Genomic DNA, 1079 nt, shown 5'->3' with positions numbered 1-1079 from the left:
TCTATTTTCCATTTTTATTTGTTGGTTTCCCTCTCCAACGTTTTCTTTCCTTTATTTTTCCTTTTTCCTTTTCTTTCATTTTTTGTAATTCCTCTCTTGTCGTTCCCTTTGGCTTTTTTTTTCTATTGTCGCTTGATTTCCACAAAATTAACTAAAGATTTTACTAAGATAAGTGCACCTATCAATTAATAGTATAGCTACGATGAGCACAAATATCGTTCCTACAAAAACTAGAAGTACTAATAATTACCATTTTTATATTATTTAATCGAATAATTTGAGTGACTGATTAAAAACTAAAATTAATTAAAGAACACGACAAAGAACAAAATAGAAAAATAATCGACTAACAACCAAGAAGCAAAACAATACCCAGGAAAGAATTCACCTAGATTTCTTCTGTCGCTACCAATCTAAATTACGCAATTTATTTACTTAGTATCTTGATTAATAGAAATACCTCAATTATGCAAATATCTCTTTTGAGCATAAAAGCAGTTGACTCTAGGTTGATTAATTGAAGTTTCTTTTTAATTAAAACTCCTATTATCATATTAACCCTTGCTATGGATTCCCCTATTAGATTTGACTCTAACCCGGTAGATTTATGTCGTCCTATTTCTAGGATTGCATGCAACTCCACTAAATTACACCAGATCTACTCTTAAATAGGATCTATTCAACCTCTGATTTAAGCACATCAAACATGGATTAATAATCTAGAAATATCAAACCAAGAATTAAACACATATAATTGAGAACAAGAAACTAAGAATTTATTGCGTAAAATAAAAATCAAACGACAGGATCCATCATAGGATTCATCTCCCTAGGTATTTAGAAAATTAGTTCACACTTGAAAATAAAAATATCCAAGATAAAATATAATCGAACAAAAAAAAATCATGATAATCTCCTAAGAAATCAACTGGGAATCTTCAACCTTGACAGAAATATGCTTCCAAATCGGCTTCAATGGTGTTATTCAAGTTGTTTTCTTGAATATTCTATGACACCTTTCTCATTTCTTCTTATTTTTGTCATATATACATCTTAGAATACTCAAAAACCTAAAAATC

The sequence above is a fragment of the Gossypium arboreum genome, chromosome 1 (assembly GCF_025698485.1).
Source record: "Gossypium arboreum isolate Shixiya-1 chromosome 1, ASM2569848v2, whole genome shotgun sequence".
Classification (NCBI taxonomy): domain Eukaryota; kingdom Viridiplantae; phylum Streptophyta; class Magnoliopsida; order Malvales; family Malvaceae; genus Gossypium; species Gossypium arboreum.
This window is presented reverse-complemented; position numbering follows the sequence as displayed.